The sequence below is a fragment of the Pelodiscus sinensis genome, chromosome 32, assembly GCF_049634645.1.
Source record: "Pelodiscus sinensis isolate JC-2024 chromosome 32, ASM4963464v1, whole genome shotgun sequence".
NCBI classification, from domain to species: Eukaryota; Metazoa; Chordata; order Testudines; family Trionychidae; genus Pelodiscus; species Pelodiscus sinensis.
This window is the reverse complement of record NC_134742.1, coordinates 791,205-814,356: the sequence shown is the minus strand read 5'-3', so window position 1 is coordinate 814,356 and position 23,152 is coordinate 791,205. Positions and strand designations below refer to the sequence as shown.

The 23,152-nt window shown below is 55.3% G+C and overlaps 1 protein-coding gene and 1 long non-coding RNA gene across 2 annotated transcripts in view; both read right to left on the bottom strand.

Annotated features, from left to right (window-relative positions):
- LOC142823137 (E3 ubiquitin-protein ligase TRIM21-like) overlaps nucleotides 1-23,152 on the bottom strand; it is a 151,421-nt gene that overhangs the window by 75,752 nt on the left and 52,517 nt on the right. The gene's annotated exons all lie outside the window — the stretch shown is intronic.
- On the bottom strand, nucleotides 15,251-22,461 carry LOC142823197 (uncharacterized). Its single transcript, XR_012898496.1, has 3 exons — nucleotides 22,323-22,461; nucleotides 19,869-19,894; nucleotides 15,251-15,839 (listed from the first exon to the last, which is right to left on the bottom strand). It is a non-coding gene; the product is annotated as an uncharacterized LOC142823197 (long non-coding RNA).

The following is a 23,152-nucleotide window of genomic DNA, read 5'->3' as shown; positions in this document are numbered from 1 at the left end:
AGCATACACGCCTACGGCATCGATACAGAGCATACACACCTACTGCATCGCTACAGAGCATACACACCTACTGCATCGCTACAGAGCATACACACCTACAGCATCGCTACAGAGCATACACACCTACAGCATCGATACAGAGCATACGTGCCTACGGCATTGATACAGAGCATACACGCCTACGGCATCGATACAGAGCATACACACCTACTGCATCGCTACAGAGCGTACACGCCTACGGCATCGATACAGAGCATACACGCCTACAGCATCGATACAGAGCATACACGCCTACAGCATCGATACAGAGCATACACACCTACTGCATCGCTACAGAGCGTACACGCCTACGGCATCGCTACAGAGCATACACGCCTACGGCATCGATACAGAGCATACACACCTACAGCATCAATACAGAGCATACACGCCTACGGCATCGATACAGAGCATACACGCCTACGGCATCGATACAGAGCATACACGCCTACGGCATCGATACAGAGCATACACACCTACTGCATCGCTACAGAGCATACACACCTACAGCATCGCTACAGAGCATACACACCTACAGCATCGATACAGAGCATACGTGCCTACGGCATTGATACAGAGCATACACACCTACGGCATCGCTACAGAGCATACACACCTACAGCATCGCTACAGAGCATACACACCTACAGCATCGATACAGAGCATACACACCTACGGCATCGATACAGAGCATACACGCCTACAGCATCGATACAGAGCATACACACCTACAGCATCAATACAGAGCATACACACCTACAGCATCGATACAGAGCATACACACCTACTGCATCGCTACAGAGCGTACACGCCTACGGCATCGCTACAGAGCATACACGCCTACGGCATCGATACAGAGCATACACACCTACAGCATCAATACAGAGCATACACGCCTACGGCATCGATACAGAGCATACACGCCTACGGCATCGATACAGAGCATACACGCCTACGGCATCGATACAGAGCATACACACCTACTGCATCGCTACAGAGCATACACACCTACAGCATCGCTACAGAGCATACACACCTACAGCATCGATACAGAGCATACGTGCCTACGGCATTGATACAGAGCATACACACCTACGGCATCGCTACAGAGCATACACACCTACAGCATCGCTACAGAGCATACACACCTACAGCATCGATACAGAGCATACACACCTACGGCATCGATACAGAGCATACACACCTACAGCATCGATACAGAGCATACACACCTACAGCATCGATACAGAGCATACACACCTACGGCATCGATACAGAGCATACACGCCTACAGCATCGATACAGAGCATTCCTAAACCTGAAATACCCACCTGGAGAAGTAAAAAACCAGCTTGACAGAGCCAAACAGGGACCCAGACATGAACTGGTTCAAGACAGACCCGAAAGGGGAATAACAGAATTCCTCTTGTTATTGCCTATAGTCCCCAACTTAACCCCCTCCAGCGCATTATCCACAACGTACAACCCACCCTGGAAAATGGTCCCTCGCTCTCAGAGGCCTTAGGGGGAAAAGCCCATTCTCGCTTACAGACAACCCCCAACCTGACACCAATTATTTCCAGTCATCATGCTACACAACCACATCGTACGCATCCAGGAACCCAGCCGGGCAATCGGCCGAGGGGCCAACCCTGCCCACATCTCTAGAGAAGTGAATTCATCACTGGAACAAACAGCATAAGCCACCAAATCAGAGGATCATTCAGCTGCACAACAGTAATTTGGTCTCTGCCATCAAATGCCAGCAATGCCCCACTGCTGTATGTATTGGAAAGACTGGAGAGTCCTTACGGGAAAGAGTCAATGGACACAAATCCGATATCCATAAAGGGGACAATAGAAACCTGTTGGGGAACTTCAATCCACCCAATCACCCTTTAAAAGATCCCCAGGTGGGTGTCTTGTCACAGACCAATTCTACAAGGCAAATACCCGGAGAAGGGTTGGAATGACAATTCATCCACAGATTTAATTCTCAACCCTGTGGCCTCAGTGGAGATAACGGTTGGCTGGGACATTATCAGCCAAACAAACAATGAAGGTGCCAACAGCTCTTGGTCTGTGTAGGGTCTTGCACTGGTACCCTTGCTCTCTAATTGCTACCCTGTGATCCTTATCTGCTTCTTTTAACTGTCCAATCTTTAGGTGCTTATAGATTGCCAGCTCTGCCTCTTTGGTTTTCCCTTTCATATTTTCATACTCTCTGCTCCTGGTTTCCCGCCCCCCCTTCCCCTATTTATTTTTGGTCTTCACATCCTAAACTCAATACTCAGGTCATCTGAAGAAGTGGGCTGTGCCCACGAAAGCTCATGATCCCATCTACAGGTTTTGTTAGTCTATAAAGTGCTACCAGATCGTTTGTTGTTTTTTAAGTTTCTCTCTGAAAACGGTTATCCAGGCAGGTATGCACCCACCTATGTTGTAGTTTCCTAGTTTATTGATAAGAAGATAATGTGACACCATACCGATGCGTTACTAAAATCTAGGTCCCATGTCCCCTCTTATCCCTTATCGACGAGAAAGCTATCCGATTGGTTGGACATGATTTGTTCTTTACATCCACGCTGGCTCTTCCCTACCACTATATGACCTATTTTTACTTCATTTCAAAGATTTTCCCAGGGATGGAAGTTAAATTTACAAATCTGTAATTGCCAGGATCATCGCTGGAGCCCTCTTTCAAAATCAGCGTTACATTAGCTGCCTTCCAGTCCTCGTGTACAAAGGCTTCTTTCAGCACTGGGGTGCACACGACAGTTAGGAATTACAGAATTACTAACTTCCTGATTGTCATTGCCATTCATAAAATAATCACATTTTACTGTTACCAACGTGCCTCTAGAAAGCTTCTTTTCAAATTCTTCTTTGCCCTGCCTGATTGTACCGACACACTCGTCCTGCCAGAGTTCACGCTGTTCTCATCACCGATTGCCTCTGCTTGGCTCTGTCGCCATCTGGCCTTCTTACGGGTCCTCCTATTGCCTGTTCCGACTGGGCAGATAACGGCTCACAAGCCGTCGCGCATGGTGTCTAGGAATTCTCTGGGAGACGACTCCCAGCGGCTCAGGGAATTTCTAGCCTGTCTCCCGTCTCCTCCCTTCCCCTCGTTCTGCCCCTTTCCTGGTGACTCAAATAACGACAGATCAGCGACACCCGGCAGGTCTAGGGGGCGGGGGGGGGTCGTTTGCTCTTCACACCCCAGCGCCCCTCACACACTCACCTTTTCCTGGGTTCCTTTACAGCCACCTGGGGGAAGAGACACAGGAGACGATCAGCTGCCCGTGTGGAAGAGAATCTCAGTCCCGGGGGGGTTTTACACTCAGCCCCACAAACAGCATTTCCCATTTGATCCGCGACCCTCCCGCACAAGCCACCCGCTGTCATGGGACACGGGGCCTCTAGCCACGCAGGCTGGGGGAGGGGCAGAGCCCGGCTCCCCGCTCTGGCCAGCCCCAGACATCGCCCTGTGGGGCAGGGCAGCCTGCCCAGCACCCCCCTCTGGGGCTGAATGGGGCCTGCCCAGCTCCCCACTCCTCACACACAGCTGCTCCGGCAGCCCCGGGTCCCCAGCGCTCTGCTCCTTCCCTCAAGTCTCCAGCGGAGCCGCAGGTACAGTGGGATGGCTCACGGGGAGGGGAGTAAAGGGGATGGGAAGAGCCGGGGGGGGGACCCTGGGCTGGGCGCAGAGTGGGGAGGAGTCCCCTACGGTTCTGCACAAAGCAGCCCCAGGAACCAGCTCCCGGAGGGGTTTTGTGCCCTCAGGAGCCTGTGACGGGAACAGCAGCCAGAACCCCCGGCCCGGCCTTTCCCTGGCGCGGGAACTCTGCCCAGCGTTCACGATAACACCCCTCAGGCCGGATGGGAGGTGCCGGGGCCAGGGAGGGAGCCGGCGGTCGGGGGGTGCTCAGCCCTGGGCCTCACTCTGCTGATAGGACAGTGACCTTCTCTTACAGGCGAGCATGTTAGTGACCTCAGCGTGTGACCACCCGGGTCTGTTCATCACCTGACTCTCTTGTGCTCAGCCCCTTGCGGAGCTTCTACCCAGAGCTGGGGTCAGTTCATGGTTTTGGGGTCACCCAGGGTGTGTCTAGACTACGTGCCTCCGTTGATGGAGGCATGTAGATTAGCCAGATCGGCAGAGGGAAATGAAGCCGCGATTAAAATAATCGCGGCTTCATTTAAATTTAAATGGCTGCCCCGCTCTGCCGATCAGCTGTTTGTTGGCAGAGCGGGGCAGCCATTTAAATTTAAATGAAGCCACGATTATTTTAATCACGGCTTCATCTCCCTTTTGCGAATACACTAATCTACGTGGCTCCGTCGACGGAGGCATGTAGTTTAGACGTACCCCCAGTGTCGGGGGGTGGCTGGGAGGGGAGCAGGGGGTGTGGTGTGTCAGAGACAGCAGGGCTGGGTGGGGTAGATTGGGAGGAAGGGGGAGAACCGGTTGGTGGGAAGCAGGGCTGGGGATGGTCAGGGGTAGAGGGGCTGGCTGGAGGAGATCAGGGCGGGGGGAGAACCAGTTGGCGGGGAGCAGGGCTGGCCGGGGGCAGGGGGTGAGGCTGGGGGCTGCGGGGCTGGCTGGCGGAGATCAGGAGGAGAAGCAGGGGAGTACCAGCCGGCTAGGAGGGAGTCGGGGGAGGGAACCAGCCAGCAGGGAGTGGGGCCGACCCGGGCACACACAGATCCTAGGGTGCTGCCTGTCCCGCGCACGGTCCTGATAAAGCACGAACGAGTCCAGCCCCAGGGATTCCCTCCCGCACCGGGTCCCCCCCCCCTGCGTAGATGTGGGCTGCCTGGCTGGTGGACACACTGACACAGCCTGACTCACATGGTGTGAGCGTGTCCACCAACCGGGCGGCTCACAGCTACGTACTGATATTCACGGTGACAATACAACTCACCTGCTTAGAGCATACCAGGCATTTTCCATGTCCGGTATCTTCTCCATTTGTTTACAGGACAGAACCCACAAATACTGGACCATCAAAACTGGACCCCTGGCCACCCTACCGCCCTCAGGTGAGTCAGGGCCTGAGGTGGGGAGCAGCGTGAAACCGCCCTGGCCCTGTCCCGGCCCTGCAAGGAGCCCCGGGGGCGGGGGAGGGCGCCAAGCCTCTTCCAGGGCATGGGTGCTAGTAGGAAGGGGGGCAAAGAGGTGCCCCCACCCCCAGACCAATCATGGTTTTAGTCTGGGGTAGCCCCGCCCCTTTCCATTTAGGCCACACCCCTTCTGGGGTAGCCCAGGGCTACTTCAAAAATTTCTGAAGTGACCCCCCCCAGGCAAAAATTATAGCCCATCCCTGGCCTAGTCCCTGGCCCTCACGGCAGGACCCAGTACCATCTAGACAGGTGTGTGTGCAACCTGCTCTTCAATATCCCCAGAATGGAGACTCTACAACCCCCCTGGGCAATTTATTCCAGTGTTTCACCACCCTGACAGGTAGGAACTTTTTCCTAATGTCCAACCTAAACCTCCCTTGCTGCAGTTTAAGCCCATTGCTGCTTGTTCTATCCCCAGAGGCCGAGAACAATTTTTCTCCCTCCTTGCGACACCCTTTTAAATAGTTGAAAACAGCTCTCATGTTCCCTCTCGGTCTTCTCCTTTCCAAACTAAACAAGCCCAATTCTTTCAGCCTTCCCTCCAAGCTCATCTTCTCTCGACCTTTCATCATTCTTGTTGCTCTTCTCTGGACCCTCTCCAATTCCTCCACATCTGTCCTCAAATGCGGTGCCCAGAACTGGACAATCCACTAATTGAGGCCTAATCAGCTCGGATGAGGCCTAATCAGCCAACAGATGAAGAGGGCCCTGTCCAATGAACCAAGCACAGGAGCCAGGCAAGGCTGGTTGGCTTCTGGAGCTCACAGACTCACCCGCTGTAATAGGGATAATTACACTAAATTGGGATCTTGTACCTTGGGTTTAGATTTCCCTGTTGTGTCACTGATCTTGACAATTGTGTCGTCCAGGGATCCTTGGCTGAGTCCTTGTTTGGTGGTAGAAGTCTCTTCATTGACAGGACTCCCCGTCTCCTCCTGCGTCTCATCCTTTGGCTCGCTGCCGTGTTTCCTCCCTGCCGGTGAAGGGACGGTGGGTTATTGGCACCTGCTCCCGGCTGCGAGTCGCTCCTGCCCCTGCTGCCCGGCCCCCTCCCCGGCTGACAGGCAGCAGGAGCGTCTCCGACAAGAGCCCATCACCCGCCCCTCAGCTACACCCCCCACCCCACAGACCCCTCCCCCTGCGAGCCAGCCTGGCCCTGGCGGGGGGTCTCCTGCAGCGCTCTGGTACCCCCATGGGCAGGGAGTGAAACGTGCCAGAGACTGGTTGGAAAGGCCCCTCCGAAAGGGCTGGGTTTGGGGGATGCGGCCCCTCCCCTCCTCTCACGAGGGGCTCAGAGCTCACGGCCCCCTGAGTTTAACGGGGGCTATTCCCCCAGACCGCGGAGAGTCAGGTCTGTGGTGGCTCAGACTGGCCGCTCCAAGGCGGGGACCCTTGTGCACCCTGGGGTGAGAGCGCCGGAGAGGGGAGGGGAAGGTGCCAAACACGGCCGGTCGCTGGGGCCGTGGTCGTGTGACCCCAGACGTGTGGAAATGGCACCTCACGGACACGGGCGCTAGGCCTGGGTTGCTCACCGGGGTCTGTTCTATCCGAGAACAGGGACGTGGGGACAGGCTGTGAGGACACCGACCCCAAAACCCACCCGCACGCTCACCAGAACCGGCTTGTTACCTGAGTGTTGCTCTGTCTGGTGCGGCGGTTCTGGCATGGGCACTGGCGTTGGTGGCAGCAGTGGATTTCGTTGCTTCCTGTCTCCGGCAGGAGCTCCGTTCCCTGCGGAGGTCAACCCAGACTGAGCCTCTCCCCGGCTTTTATAGCTGGATGCAGTCTGAGCATGCCCAGAAGGGTTCGGGGGCGGGGCTTCTTCAGCCAGGTGGGCCTGATTAGGCTCAGCCTTCACAGTGCGGGACTGGTCCACCCCATCACACGTGTGCACCCGCGCTTTGCCCCTCCCCCCCGCCCATACACGGCTCACACGTGTGTGCTTGGCCGGGCATCTCCCCCTGCGGCGCACCAGGCAGCGCAGGGGCGGGTGGGCGATACAGGGTCTGTGCCCCGGCGCACTCAGACCTGGCTGACACCCGCACAAGGGGTTTGACAAAAGTAACTGGAGTGAGACGGGAGCTTTCCCCTCCATGGAAGGGCGGCAGGGCGAGCACGTGGCAGCCAGACGGACTCACTGCTGCAGCGCTAAGTCCAGGCCCTGAACCCCACAGACAGACACTCCCGCAGGGCAGGGCCCCTCTTACCTTCTTCCTCACTGCTCACAGAGCTGCCATCTGAACTGCTCCCTCCAGATCCCTCTGCTGGCGTCAGGGATGACCCGTCCTTAGGCCTAAACACAATATTTACTGACATCACTCCCTTCTCCTTCACCCAGGGCCCATCAGTTACAAGAGGAGGGACGGGGCATGTAAACGCCTGGCCCAGGGACTGCACAGGGACGTGAGAACAGCCACACCGGGTCAGACCAACAGTACCTATAGCCCATCCCCCTCCGTGACTGTCACCTGAAGCGCTGGTGCTGACCACTGTCTCCTGCCCCCCCGCCTCCCGCCCTCACACACGTACCCTTCCCCTTCCCTTTCCCCTTCCCCTCCCAGTTTCTGGCAATTACAGATTCAGGGTCTTCCTGAACATGGGATCCCTCCCTGCCCACCCTGCCTAATGAGCAGGCAGGAACTTTTTCCTCCTGTCCAACCTCAACCTCCCTTGCTGCAGTTTAAGCCCATTGCTTCTTGTTCTATCCTCAGAGGCCAAGGGGAACAAGTTTTCTCCCTCCTCCTTGTCACACCCTTTTAGATACCTGAAAATGGCTCTTATGTCCCCTCTCAGTCTGCTCCTTTCCAAATTAAACAAACCCAGTTCCTTCAGCCTTCCCTCCTAGCTCCTGTTCTCTGGACCTTTTATCAGTCTCATTGCTCTTCTCTGGACCTTCTCCAAATCTTTCTTGAAATGTGGTGCCCAGAACTGGACACAAGACTCTACCTTCAGAGGGGTAGCCGTGTTAGTCTGAATCTGCAAAAGTGGCGAGGAGTTCTGTGGCACCTTAGACGCTAACTGAAGTTTAGGAGCATAAGCTTTCGTGGGCCAAGACCCACTTCGTCACATGCATGTCAAGACTCTAGCTGAGACCTAACCAGCGCAGAGCAGAGCAGAAGAACGACTCCTCGTGTCTTGCTCACAACACTCCAGTTAGTGCATCCCAGAGTCATGTTTGATTTTTTGCAGCAGTGTCACACTGTTGGCTCCTATTGACCTTCCACCATTTCTCCAGTTTGACCAGATCAGTTTGAATTATGACCTTGTCCTCCAAAGCACCTACAACCCCTCCCAGCTTGGGATCATCTGCAAACTTAATAAGCGTCCTCTATGCCAATATCTAAATCGTTGATGAACATATTGAATAGAACTGTTAATAACTACTCTCTGCAGCACCTATAGCATTGATACAGAGCATAGACGCCTACGGCATCCATACAGAGCATAGACGCCTACGGCATCGATACAGAGCATACACGCCTACGGCATCGATATACACGCCTACGGCATCGATACAGAGCATACACGCCTACAGCATCGCTACAGAGCATACACACCTACAGCATCGATACAGAGCATAGACGCCTACAGCATCGATACAGAGCATACACGCCTACGGCATCGCTACAGAGCATACACGCCTACGGCATCGCTACAGAGCATACACGCCTACGGCATCGATACAGAGCATACACGCCTACAGCATCGCTACAGAGCATACACACCTACGGCATCGATACAGAGCATACACACCTACGGCATCGATACAGAGCATACACGCCTACGGCATCGATATACACGCCTACGGCATCGATACAGAGCATACACGCCTACAGCATCGCTACAGAGCATACACACCTACAGCATCGATACAGAGCATAGACGCCTACAGCATCGATACAGAGCATACACGCCTACGGCATCGATACAGAGCATACACGCCTACAGCATCGCTACAGAGCACACACACCTACAGCATCAATACAGAGCATACACGCCTACGGCATCGATACAGAGCATACACGCCTACAGCATCGCTACAGAGCACACACACCTACAGCATCGATACAGAGCATACATGCCTACGGCATCGATACAGAGCATACACGCCTACGGCATCGCTACAGAGCATACACACCTACAGCATCGATACAGAGCATACATGCCTACGGCATCGATACAGAGCATACACGCCTACGGCATCGCTACAGAGCATACACGCCTACGGCATCGATACAGAGCATACACGCCTACGGCATCGCTACAGAGCATACACGCCTACGGCATTGCTACAGAGCATACACACCTACGGCATCGATACAGAGCATACACGCCTACGGCATCGCTACAGAGCATACACACCTACAGCATCGATACAGAGCATACACGCCTACGGCATCGATACAGAGCATTCCTAAAACTGAAATACCCATCTGGAGAAGTAAAAAACCATCTTGACAGAGCCAAAAAAGTACCCAGACATGAACTGCTTCAAGACAGACCCAAAAGGGGAATAACAGAATTCCTCTTGTTATTGCCTATAGCCCGCAACTTAACCCCCTCCAGCGCATTATCCACAACGTACAACCCACCCTGGAAAATGGTCCCTCGCTCTCAGAGGCCTTAGGGGGAAAAGCCCATTCTCGCTTACAGACAACCCCCAACCTGACACCAATTATTTCCAGTCATCATGCTACACAACCACATCGTACGCATCCAGGAACCCAGCCGGGCAATCGGCCGAGGGGCCAACTCTGCCCACATCTCTAGACAAACGAATTCATCACTGGAGCCAACAACATCAACCACCAAATGAGAGGATCATTCAACAGCACATCCAGTAATTTGATCTCTGCCATCAAATGCCAGCAATGCCCCACTGCTGTATGTATTGGAAAGACTGGACAGTCCTTACGGGAAAGAGTCAATGGACACAAATCCGATATCCATAAAGGGGACATATAGAAACCTGTTGGGGAACTTCAATCCACCCAATCACCCTTTAAAAGATCTCCAGGTGGGTGTCTCTCCACAGACCAATTCCACAAGCCAAATACACAGAGAAGGGTTGGAATGACAATTCATCCACAGATTTAATTCTCAACCCTGTGGCCTCAGTGGAGATAACGGTTGGCTGGGACATTATCAGCCAAACAAACAATGAAGGTGCCAACCGCTCTTGGTCTGTGTAGGTTCTTGCACTGGTACCCTTGCTCTCTAATTGCTACCCTGTGATCCTTATCTGCTTCTTTTAACTGTCCAATCTTTAGGTGCTTATAGATTGCCAGCTCTGCCTGTTCGGTTTTCCCTTGATGTTTTCATACTCCGTGCTTCTGGTTTCCTGCCCCCCCTTCCCCTATTTATTTTGGGTCTTCACATCCTAAACTCAATACTCAGGTCATCTGAAGAAGTGGGCTGTGCCCACGAAAGCTCATGATCCCATCTACAGGTTTTGTTAGTCTATAAAGTGCTACCAGATCGTTTGTTGTTTTTTAAGTTTCTCTCTGAAAACGGTTATCCAGCCAGTTATGCACCCACCTATGTTGTAGTTTCCTAGTTTATTGATACGAAGATAATGCGACACCATACCGATGCCTTACTAAAATCTAGGTCCCATGTCCCCTCTTATCCCTTATCGACGAGAAAGCTATCCGATTGGTTGGACATGATTTGTTCTTGACATCCATGCTGGCTCTTACCTACCACTCTATGACCTATTTTTACTTCATTTCAAAGAATTTCCCAGGTATGGAAGTTAAATTTACAAATCTGTAATTGCCAGGATCATCTCTGGAGCCCTCTTTCAAAATCAGCGTTACATTAGCTGCCTTCCAGTCCTCGTGTACAAAGGCTTCTTTCAGCACTGGGGTGCACACGACAGTTAGGAATTACAGAATGACTGACTTCCTGATTGTCATTACCATTCATAAACTAATCAAATTTTACTGTTGGCCAATGTGCATTTAGAAAGCTTCTTTTCAAATTCTTCTTTGCCCTGCCTGATTGTACCGACACACTCGTCCTGCCAGAGTTCACGCTGTTCTCATCACCGATTGCCTCTGCTTGGCTCTGTCGCCATCTGGCCTTCTTACGGGTCCTCCTATTGCCTGTTCCGACTGGGCAGATAACGGCTCACAAGCCGTCGCGCATGGTGTCTAGGAATTCTCTGGGAGACGACTCCCAGCGGCTCAGGGAATTTCTAGCCTGTCTCCCGTCTCCTCCCTTCCCCTCGTTCTGCCCCTTTCCCGGTGACTCAAATAACGACAGATCAGCGACACCCGGCAGGTCTGGGAGGCGGGGGGGGGGGTCATTTGCTCTTCACACCCCAGCGCCCCTCACACACTCACCTTTTCCTGGTTTCCTTTTCAGCCACCTGGGGGAAGAGACACAGGAGACGATCAGCTGCCCGTGTGGAAGAGAATCTCAGTCCCGGGGGGTTTTACACTCAGCCCCACAAACAGCATTTCCCATTTGATCCTCGACCCTCCTGCACAAGCCACCCGCTGTCATGGGACATGGGGCCTCTAGCCACACAGGCTGGGGGAGGGGCAGAGCCCGGCTCCCCGCTCTGGCCAGCCCCAGACATCGCCCTGTGGGGCAGGGCAGCCTGCCCAGCACCCCCCTCTGGGGCTGAATGGGGCCTGCCCAGCTCCCCACTCCTCACACACAGCTGCTCCGGCAGCCCCGGGTCCCCAGCGCTCTGCTCCTTTCCTCAAGTCTCCAGCGGAGCCGCAGGTACAGTGGGATGGCTCACGGGGAGGGGACGGGAAGAGCCGGCGGGGGACCCTGGGCTGGGCGCAGAGTGGGGAGGAGTCCCCTACGGTTCTGCACAAAGCAGCCCCAGGAACCAGCTCCCGGAGGGGTTTTGTGCCCTCAGGAGCCTGTGACGGGAATAGCAGCCAGAACCCCCGGCCCGGCCTTTCCCTGGTGCGGGAACTCTGCCCAGCGTTCACGATAACACCCCTCAGGCCGGATGGGAGGTGCCGGGGCCAGGGAGGGAGCCGGCGGTCGGGGGGTGCTCAGCCCTGGGCCTCACTCTGCTGATAGGACAGTGACCTTCTCTTACAGGCGAGCATGTTAGTGACCCCAACGTGTGACCACCCGGGTCTGTTCATCGCCTGACTCTCTTGTGCTCAGCCCCTTGCGGAGCTTCTACCCAGAGCTGGGGTCAGCTCATGGTTTTGGGGTCACCCAGGGTGTGTCTAGACTACGTGCCTCCGTCGACGGAGGCATGTAGATTAGCCAGATCGGCAGAGGGAAATGAAGCCGCGATTAAAATAATCGCGGCTTCATTTAAATTTAAATGGCTGCCCCGCTCTGCCGATCAGCTGTTTGTCGGCAGATCGGGGCAGTCTGGATGCACCGAGTCAACAAAGAAGTCTTTCTTGATCGGCTCATGAAACCAGGTTTACCTGCGCCTATCAAGAAAGGCTTCTTTGTGACCGCAGCACGTCCAGACTGCCCCGATCAGCCGACAAACAGCTGATCAGCTGTTTGTTGGCAGAGCGGGGCAGCCATTTAAATTTAAATGAAGCCACGATTATTTTAATCACGGCTTCATCTCCCTTTTGCGAATACACTAATCTACGTGGCTCCGTCGACGGAGGCATGTAGTTTAGATGTACCCCCAGTGTCGGGGGGGTGGCTGGGAGGGGAGCAGGGGGTGTGGTGTGTCAGAGACAGCAGGGCTGGGTGGGGTAGATTGGGAGGAAGGGGGAGAACCGGTTGGTGGGAAGCAGGGCTGGGGATGGTCAGGGGTAGAGGGGCTGGCTGGAGGAGATCAGGGCGGGGGGAGAACCAGTTGGCGGGGAGCAGGGCTGGCCGGGGGAAGGGGGTGAGGCTGGGGGCTGCGGGGCTGGCTGGCGGAGATCAGGAGGAGAAGCAGGGGAGTACCAGCCGGCTAGGAGGGAGTCGGGAGAGGGAACCAGCCAGCAGGGAGTGGGGCCGACCCGGGCACACACAGATCCTAGGGTGCTGCCTGTCCCGCGCACGGTCCTGATAAAGCACGAACGAGTCCAGCCCCAGGGATTCCCTCCCGCACCGGGTCCCCCCCCCCTGCGTAGATGTGGGCTGCCTGGCTGGTGGACACACTGACACAGCCTGACTCACACGGCGTGAGCGTGTCCACCAACCGGGCGGCTCACAACTACATACTGATACTCACGGTGACAATACAACTCACCTGCTCAGAGCACACTGGGCATTTTCCATGTCCGGTATCTTCTCCATTTGTTTACAGGACAGAACCCACAAATACTGGACCATCAAAACTGGACCCCTGGCCACCCTACCGCCCTCAGGTGAGTCAGGGCCTGGGGCGGGGAGCAGCGTGAAACCGCCCTGGCCCTGTCCCGGCCCTGCAAGGAGTCCCGGGGGCGGGGGAGCGCGCCAAGCCTCTTCCAGGGCATGGGTGCTAGTAGGAAGGGGGGCAAAGAGGTGCCCCCACCCCCAGACCAATCATGGTTTTAGTCTGGGGTAGCCCCGCCCCTTTCCATTTAGGCCACACCCCTTCTGGGGTAGCCCAGGGCTACTTCAAAAATTTCTGAAGTGACCCCCCCCAGGCAAAAATTATAGCCCATCCCTGGCCTAGTCCCTGGCCCTCACGGCAGGACCCAGTACCATCTAGACAGGTGTGTGTGCAACCTGCTCTTCAATATCCCCAGGATGGAGACTCTACAACCCCCCTGGGCAATTTATTCCAGTGTTTAACCACCCTGACAGGCAGGAACTTTTTCCTAATGTGCAACCTAAACCTCCCTTGCTGCAGTTTAAGCCCATTGCTGCTTGTTCTATCCCCAGAGGCCGAGAATAATTTTTCTCCCTCCTTGCGACACCCTTTTAAATAGTTGAAAACAGCTCTCATGTTCCCTCTCGGTCTTCTCCTTTCCAAACTAAACAAGCCCAATTCTTTCAGTCGTCCCTCCTAGCTCCTGTTCTCTAGGCCTTTCATCATTCTCATTGCTCTTCTCTGGACCCTCTCCAATTCCTCCACATCTGTCCTCAATTGCGGTGCCCAGAACTGGACAATCCACTAATTGAGGCCTAATCAGCTCGGATGAGGCCTAATCAGCCAACAGATGAAGAGGGCCCTGTCCAATGAACCAAGCACAGGAGCCAGGCAAGGCTGGTTGGCTTCTGGAGCTCACTGACTCACCCACTGTAATAGGGATAATTACACTAAATTGGGATCTTGTACCTTGGGTTCAGATTTCCCTGTTGTGTCACTGATCTTGTCAATTGTGTCGTCCAGGGATCCTTGGCCGAGTCCTTGTTTGGTGGTAGAAGTCTCTTCATTGACAGAACTCCCCGTCTCCTTCTGCTTCTCATCCTTTGGCTCGCTGCCGGGTTTCCTCCCTGCCGGTGAAGGGACGGTGGGTTATTGGCACCTGCTCCCGGCTGCGAGTCGCTCCTGTCCCCTGCTGCCCAGCCCCCTCCCCGGCTGACAGGCAGCAGGAGCGTCTCCGACTAGAGCCCATCACCCGCCCCTCAGCTACACCCCCCACCCCACAGACCCCTCCCCCTGCGAGCCAGGCTGGCCCTGGCGGGGGGTCTCCTGCAGCGCTCTGGTACCCCCATGGGCAGGGAGTGAAATGTGCCAGAGACTGGTTGGAAAGGCCCCTCCGAAAGGGCTGGGTTTGGGGGATGCGGCCCCTCCCCTCCTCTCACGAGGGGCTCAGAGCTCACGGCCCCCTGAGTTTAACGGGGGGCTATTCCTCCAGACCGCGGAGAGTCAGGTCTGTGGTAGCTCAGACTGGCCGCTCCAAGGCGGGGACCCTTGTGCACCCCGGGGTGAGAGTGCCGGAGAGGGGAGGGGAAGGTGCCAAACACGGCGCGGTCGCTGGGGCCGTGGTCGTGTGACCCCAGACGTGTGGAAATGGCACCTCACAGACACGGGCGCTAGGCCTGGGTTGCTCACCGGGGTCTGTTCTATCCGAGAACAGGGACGTGGGACAGGCTGTGAGGACACCGACCCCAAAACCCACCCGCACGCTCACCAGAACCGGCTTGTTACCTGAGTGTTGCTCTGTCTGGTGCGGCGGTTCTGGCACGGGCGCTGGCGTTGGTGGCAGCAGTGGATTTCGTTGCTTCCTGTCTCCGGCAGGAGCTCCGTTCCCTGCGGAGGTCAACCCAGACTGAGCCTCTCCCCGGCTTTTATAGCTGGGTGCAGTCTGAGCATGCCCAGAAGGGTTCGGGGGCGGGGCTTCTTCAGCCAGGTGGGCCTGATTAGGCTCAGCCTTCACAGTGCGGGACTGGTCCACCCCATCACACGTGTGCACCCGCGCTTTGCCCCTCCCCCCCGCCCATACACGGCTCACACGTGTGTGCTTGGCCGGGCATCTCCCCCTGCGGCGCACGAGGCAGCGCAGGGGTGGGTGGGCGATACAGGGTCTGTGCCCCGGCGCACTCAGACCTGGCTGACACCCGCACAAGGGGTTTGACAAAAGTAACTGGAGTGAGACGGGAGCTTTCCCCTCCATGGAAGGGCGGCAGGGCGAGCACGTGGCAGCCAGACGGACTCACTGCTGCAGCGCTAAGTCCAGGCCCTGAACCCCACAGACAGACACTCCCGCAGGGCAGGGCCCCTCTTACCTTCTTGTTCTCTATTCGCAGGGCTGGCACCTGAACTGCTCCCTCCAGATCCCTCTGCTGGCGTCAGGGATGACCCGTCCTTAGGCCTAAACACAATATTTGCTGATCACTCCCTTCTCCTTCACCCAGGGCCCATCAGTTACAAGAGGGGGGACGGGGCATGTAAACGCCTGGCCCAGGGACTGCACAGGGACGTGAGAACAGCCACACGGGGCCAGACCAATGGTACCTATAGCCCATCCCCCTCCGTGACTGTCTCCTGAAGCGCTGGTGCTGACACTGTCTCCTGCCCCCCCGCCTCCCGCCCTCACACACATACCCTTCCCCTTCCCTTTCCCCTTCCCCTCCCAGTTTCTGGCAATTACAGATTCAGGGTCTTCCTGAACATGGGATCCCTCCCTGCCCACTCTGGCTAATGAGCAGGCAGGAACTTTTTCCTCCTGTCCAACCTCAACCTCCCTTGCTGCAGTTTAAGCCCATTGCTTCTTGTTCTATCCTCAGAGGCCAAGGGGAACAAGTTTTCTCCCTCCTCCTTGTCACACCCTTTTAGATACCTGAAAATGGCTCTTATGTCCCCTCTCAGTCTGCTCCTTTCCAAATTAAACAAACCCAGTTCCTTCAGCCTTCCCTCCTAGCTCCTGTTCTCTGGACCTTTTATCAGTCTCATTGCTCTTCTCTGGACCTTCTCCAAATCTTTCTTGAAATGTGGTGCCCAGAACTGGACACAAGACTCTACCTTCAGAGGGGTAGCCGTGTTAGTCTGAATCTGCAAAAGTGGCGAGGAGTTCTGTGGCACCTTAGACGCTAACTGAAGTTTAGGAGCATAAGCTTTCGTGGGCCAAGACCCACTTCGTCACATGCATGTCAAGACTCTAGCTGAGACCTAACCAGCGCAGAGCAGAGCAGAAGAACGACTCCTCGTGTCTTGCTCACAACACTCCAGTTAGTGCATCCCAGAGTCATGTTTGATTTTTTGCAGCAGTGTCACACTGTTGGCTCCTATTGACCTTCCACCATTTCTCCAGTTTGACCAGATCAGTTTGAATTATGACCTTGTCCTCCAAAGCACCTACAACCCCTCCCAGCTTGGGATCATCTGCAAACTTAATAAGCGTCCTCTATGCCAATATCTAAATCGTTGATGAACATATTGAATAGAACTGTTAATAACTACTCTCTGCAGCACCTATAGCATTGATACAGAGCATAGACGCCTACGGCATCCATACAGAGCATAGACGCCTACGGCATCGATACAGAGCATACACGCCTACGGCATCGATATACACGCCTACGGCATCGATACAGAGCATACACGCCTACAGCATCGCTACAGAGCATACACACCTACAGCATCGATACAGAGCATAGACGCCTACAGCATCGATACAGAGCATACACGCCTACGGCATCGATACAGAGCATACACGCCTACAGCATCGCTACAGAGCACACACACCTACAGCATCAATACAGAGCATACACGCCTACGGCATCGATACAGAGCATACACGCCTACAGCATCGCTACAGAGCACACACACCTACAGCATCGATACAGAGCATACACGCCTACGGCATCGATACAGAGCATACACGCCTACGGCATCGCTACAGAGCATACACACCTACAGCATCGATACAGAGCATACATGCCTACGGCATCGATACAGAGCATACACGCCTACGACATCGCTACAGAGCATACACGCCTACGGCATCGCTACAGAGCATACACACCTACGGCATCACTACAGAGCATACACGCCTACGGCATCACTACAGAGCATACACACCTACAGCATCGCTACAGAGCATACACACCTACAGCATCGATACAGAGCATACACGCCTACAGCATCGATACAGAGCATACACGCCTACGGCATCGATACAGAGCATACACGCCTACGGCATCGATACAGAGCATACACGCCTACGGCATCGCTACAGAGCATACACGCCTACGGCATCGATACAGAGCATACACGCCTACGGCATCGCTACAGAGCATACACACCTACAGCATCGCTACAGAGCATACACGCCTACGGCATCGCTACAGAGCATACACACCTACAGCATCGCTACAGAGCATACACACCTACAGCATCGCTACAGAGCATACACGCCTACGGCATCGATACAGAGCATACACGCCTACGGCATCGCTACAGAGCATTCCTAAAACTGAAATACCCATCTGGAGAAGTAAAAAACCAGCTTGACAGAGCCAAAAAAGTCCCCAGACATGAACTGCTTCAAGACAGACCCAAAAGGGGAATAACAGAATTCCTCTTGTTATTGCCTATAGTCCCCAACTTAACCCCCTCCAGAGCATTATCCACAACGTACAACCCAGCCTGGAAAATGGTCCCTCGCTCTCAGAGGCCTTAGAGAGAAAAGCCCATTCTCACTTACAGACAACCCCCAACCTGACACCAATTATTTCCAGTCATCATGCTACACAACCACATCGTACGCATCCAGGAACCCAGCCGGGCAATCGGCCGAGGGGCCAACTCTGCCCACATCTCTAGACAAACGAATTCATCACTGGAGCCAACAACATCAACCACCAAATGAGAGGATCATTCAACAGCACATCCAGTAATTTGATCTCTGCCATCAAATGCCAGCAATGCCCCACTGCTGTATGTATTGGAAAGACTGGACAGTCCTTACGGGAAAGAGTCAATGGACACAAATCCGATATCCATAAAGGGGACATATAGAAACCTGTTGGGGAACTTCAATCCACCCAATCACCCTTTAAAAGATCCCCAGGTGGCTGTCTTGTCACAGACCAATTCTACAAGGCAAATACCCGGAGAAGGGTTGGAATGACAATTCATCCACAGATTTAATTCTCAACCCTGTGGCCTCAGTGGAGATAACGGTTGGCTGGGACATTATCAGCCAAACAAACAATGAAGGTGCCAACAGCTCTTTGTCTGTGTAGGTTCTTGCACTGGTACCCTTGCTCTCTAATTGCTACCCTGTGATCCTTATCTGCTTCTTTTAACTGTCCAATCTTTAGGTGCTTATAGATTGCCAGCTCTGTCTCTTTGGTTTTCCCTTTCATATTTTCATACTCTCTGCTCCTGGTTTCCCGCCCCCCCCCCTCCCCTATTTATTTTGGGTCTTCACATCCTAAACTCAATACTCAGGTCATCTGAAGAAGTGGGCTGTGCCCACGAAAGCTCATGATCCCATCTACAGGTTTTGTTAGTCTATAAAGTGCTACCAGATCGTTTGTTGTTTTTTAAGTTTCTCTCTGAAAACGGTTATCCAGCCAGTTATGCACCCACCTATGTTGTAGTTTCCTAGTTTATTGATACGAAGATAATGCGACACCATACCAATGCGTTACTAAAATCTAGGTCCCATGTCCCCTCTTATCCCTTATCGACGAGAAAGCTATCCGATTGGTTGGACATGATTTGTTCTTGACATCCATGCTGGCTCTTCCCTACCACTCTATGACCTATTTTTACTTCATTTCAAAGAATTTCCCAGGTATGGAAGTTAAATTTACAAATCTGTAATTGCCAGGATCATCTCTGGAGCCCTCTTTCAAAATCAGCGTTACATTAGCTGCTTTCCAGTCCTCGTGTACAAAGGCTTCTTTCAGCACTGGGGTGCACACGACAGTTAGGAATTACAGAATGACTGACTTCCTGATTGTCATTGCCATTCATAAAATAATCACATTTTCCTGTTACCAACGTGCCTCTAGAAAGCTTCTTTTCAAATTCTTCTTTGCCCTGCCTGATTGTACCGACACACTCGTCCTGCCAGAGTTCACGCTGTTCTCATCACCGATTGCCTCTGCTTGGCTCTGTCGCCATCTGGCCTTCTTACGGGTCCTCCTATTGCCTGTTCCGACTGGGCAGATAACGGCTCACAAGCCGTCGCACATGGTGTCTAGGAATTCTCTGGGAGACGACTCCCAGCGGCTCAGGGAATTTCTAGCCTGTCTCCCGTCTCCTCCCTTCCCCTTGTTCTGCCCCTTTCCCGGTGACTCAAATAACGACAGATCAGCGACACCCGGCAGGTCTGGGGAGCAGGGGGGGTTGTTTGCTCTTCACACCCCAGCGCCCCTCACACACTCACCTTTTCCTGGTTTCCTTTACAGCCACCTGGGGAAGAGACACAGGAGACGATCAGCTGCCCGTGTGGAAGAGAATCTCAGTCCCGGGGGGGTTTCACACTCAGCCCCACAAACAGCATTTCCCATTTGATCCTCGACCCTCCCGCACAAGCCACCCGCTGTCATGGGACACGGGGCCTCTGGCCAAGCAGGCTGGGGGAGGGTCAGAGCCCAGCTCCCTGCTCTGGCCAGCCCCAGACATCGCCCTGTGGGGCAGGGCAGCCTGCCCAGCACCCCCCTCTGGGGCTGAATGGGGCCTGCCCAGCTCCCCACTCCTCACACACAGCTGCTCCGGCAGCCCCGGGTCCCCAACGCTCTGCTCCTTCCCTCAAGTCTCCAGCGGAGCCGCAGGTACAGTGGGATGGCTCACGGGGAGGGGAGTAAAGGGGATGGGAAGAGCCGGGGGGGGGACCCTGGGCTGGGCACAGAGTGGGGAGGAGTCCCCTGCGTTTCTGCACAAAGCAGCCCCAGGAACCAGCTCCCGGAGGGGTTTTGTGCCCTCAGGAGCCTGTGACGGGAACAGCAGCCAGAACCCCCGGCCCGGCCTTTCCCTGGCGCGGGAACTCTGCCCAGCGTTCACGATAACGCCCCTCAGGCCGGGTGGGAGGTGCCGGGGCCAGGGAGGGAGCCGGCGGTCGGGGGGTGCTCAGCCCTGGGCCTCACTCTGCTGATAGGACAGTGACCTTCTCTTACAGGCGAGCATGTTAGTGACCCCAACGTGTGACCACCCGGGTCTGTTCATCGCCTGACTCTCTTGTGCTCAGCCCTTTGCAGAGCTTCTACCCAGAGCTGGGGTCGGCTCATGGCCCTGGGGTCACCCAGTGTCAGGGGGAAGGTGGGAGGGGAGCGGGGGGGAGAACCGGTTGGTGGGGCGCAGGGCTGGGGATGGTAGGGGGCAATGGGGCTGGCTGGGGGAGATCAGGGGGCTCAGGGACAGCAGGGCTGGCTGGAGGAGATCAGGATGGGGGAAGAACCAGCTGGCAGGAAGCAAGGCTGGCCGCTGGTTGGGGGGGGGGGGGGGGGTGAGGCTGGGGGCTGCGGGGCTGGCTGGGGAGATCAGGAGGAGAATCAGGGGAGAACCAGCCGGCTAGGAGGGGGTCGGGGAGAGTGGGGCTGGCTCGGGGGAGGGAACCAGCCAGCAGGGAGTGGGGCCGACCCGGGCACACACACATCCTAGGGTGCTGCCTGTCCCGTGCACAGTCCCGGTAAAGCACGAACGAGTCCAGCCCCAGGGATTCCCTCCCGCACACAGGCCCCCCCCCCCCCTTGCGTGGATATGGACTGACTGGCTGGTGGACACACTGACACAGCCTGACTCACACGGCGTGAGCGTGTCCACCAGCCGGGCGGCTCACAACTATGTACTGATACGGTGACAATACAACTCACCTGCTTAGAGCACACTGGGCATTTTCCATGTTCGGTATCTTCTCCATTTGTTTACAGGACAGAATCTCAAATACCGGACTGTCCGGTTCAAAACTGGACCCCTGGCCACCCTACCGCCCTCAGGTGAGTCAGGGCCTGGGGCGGGGAGCAGCGTGAAACTGGCCTGGCCCTGTCCTGACCCTGCAAGGAGCCCCGGGGGCGGGGGAGCGCGCCAAGCCTCTTGCAGGGCATGGGAGCCAGTAGGAAGGGGGGGCAAAGAGGTGCCCCCACCCCCAGACCAATCATGGTTTTGGTCTGGGGTAGCCCCGCCCCTTTCCATTTAGGGCCCCACCCCTTCTGGGGTGGCCCAGGGCTACTTCAAAAATGTCTGAAGTGACCCCCCCCCAGGCAAAAATTGTAGCCCACCCCGGTCTAGTCCCCTGCTCTCACAGCAGCACCATCTAGCCCATCCCTGACAAGTATCTGGCCGACCTGCTCTTCAGTATCCCCAGGGATGGAAACTCCACAACCTCCCTGGGCAATTTATTCCAGTGTTTGACCACCCGGACAGGCAGGAACTTTTTCCTAATGTCCAACCTAAACCTCCCTTGCTGCAGTTTAAGTCCATTGCTTCTTGTCCCGTCCTTGGAGGCCAAGGAGAACAATTTTCCTCCCTCCTTGCGACACCCTTTTAAATAGTTGAAAACAGCTCTCATGTTCCCTCTCAGTCTTCTCTTTTCCAAACTAAACAAGCCCAATTCTTTCAGCCTTCCCTCCTAGCTCCTGTTCTCTCGACTTTTCATCATTCTCATTGCTCTTCTCTGGACCCTCTCCAATTCCTCCACATCTGTCCTCAAATGCGGTGCCCAGAACTGGACAATCCACTAATTGAGGCCTAATCAGCTCGGATGAGGCCCAATCAGCCAACAGATGAAGAGGGCCCTGTCCAATGAACCAAGCACAGGAGCCAGGCAAGGCTGGTTGGCTTCTGGAGCTCACTGACTCACCCACTGTAACAGGGATAATTACACTAAATTGGGATCTTGTACCTTGGGTTCAGCATCCCCTCTTGTGTCACTGATCTTGACAATTGTGTCGTCCAGGGATCCTTGGCTGAGTCCTTGTTTGGTGGTAGAAGTCTCTTCATTGACATGACTCCCCGCCTCCTTCTGCGTCTCATCCTTTGGCTCGCTGCCGGGTTTCCTCCCTGCCGGTGAAGGGACGGTGGGTTATTGGCACCTGCTCCCGGCTGGGAGTCGCTCCTGTCCCCTGCTGCCCGGCCCCCTCCCCGGCTGACAGGCAGCAGGAGCGTCTCCGACTAGAGCCCATCACCCGCCCCTCAGCTACACCCCCCACCCCACAGACCCCTCCCCCTGCGAGCCAGCCTGGCCCTGGCGGGGGGTCTCCTGCAGCGCTCTGGTACCCCCATGGGCAGGGAGTGAAACGTGCCAGAGACTGGTTGGAAAGGCCCCTCCGAAAGGGCTGGGTTTGGGGGGATGCGGCCCCTCCCCTCCTCTCACGAGGGGCTCAGAGCTCACGGCCCCCTGAGTTTAACGGGGGGCTATTCCTCCAGACCGCGGAGAGTCAGGTCTGTGGTAGCTCAGACTGGCCGCTCCAAGGCGGGGACCCTTGTGCACCCTGGGGTGAGAGCGCCGGAGAGGGGAGGGGAAGGTGCCAAACACGGCGCGGTAGCTGGGGCCGTGGTCGTGTGACCACAGACGTGTGGAAATGGCACCTCACAGACACGGGCGCTAGGCCTGGGTTGCTCACCTGTTCTATCACTTTCACTTTCAGGGAAGTTGCTTTTTGGTGGTGAATCCTTTGGCTTAGATTCTTTATCTTCAGACCTGAACAACAATAATTACTGGCCACGTTAACT